Source organism: Opisthorchis viverrini (assembly GCF_000715545.1).
Source record: "Opisthorchis viverrini unplaced genomic scaffold opera_v5_593, whole genome shotgun sequence".
Classification (NCBI taxonomy): Eukaryota; Metazoa; Platyhelminthes; class Trematoda; order Opisthorchiida; family Opisthorchiidae; genus Opisthorchis; species Opisthorchis viverrini.
In genome coordinates, this window is record NW_008752250.1 from 4,951 (window position 1) to 5,847 (window position 897).

The following is an 897-nucleotide window of genomic DNA, read 5'->3' on the forward strand; positions in this document are numbered from 1 at the left end:
TCCAATTATGTTGGTCCAGAGGTCTTCTTCTGAACAGTTCCCACGTATAATAGATTCCGAAGATGGTCTGAAATGTTTTGGTACCAGAGTTAGTACATGAGACTCGCGAATGACCGCTGCAAGCGCGAGCGAAATCAGAAGAGAGAGTCGAAGCACGTGACCACGCTTGTATTCTGTGAAATTCGTGCGCGGCGCGTTTTTGTACTTTTTCGTATTCAAACAAAAAACGATTATGCAATTGATGAAATACGTAGTGTTATAATGGAAGTAAAGGTACATAATAACGCCACAGCAGTCATTGCTCAGCTCAACAAGTAAACGTTGCAAAGGTATTGCGACCATTTTCGACCACCTTCCTTCCTGGCCACCCCATAAAACACACTCTTGATAACTATCCATAAGAGACAGTGCTCTGAGGTGCGCCGAATTGGCTTATCAAGCTGTTCTTATCAAGTCTACCCTACATCGAGTTCGTTTTTTCGGGCCACCAACTCATCAGCACAAATTATTCCTGGGCTACCTAGTCACATGTAACTAGGTATACTTCCCACTATGATGAAATCTAAACGTAAGCCAAACCTGGCAATTGCCATTAGCGCGAAAACAGGTTTGTCTCTCGTGTATTGTAGAATAGCCCATGCGAAAAGCACCAGCAACCAAGTTCACTGAGTGGATCGAAGCAAGGCTAAAATACGGCTATCTCTGTGACTCTTTCATAAAAACACCGAGTATAACCCAAGAACACTGACCGGTTTCAGGTTGACACCAGCTTCTAGGCGTCTAAGGGAAAACAGACTGATAATCTGGGGGTCATTCTTCGGAAAAATCACGCCAGCGTAGCTGGCACAGTCAATACTTAGCAATGTCCTCACCAAGCCCGATAAATCGCTCCACGCA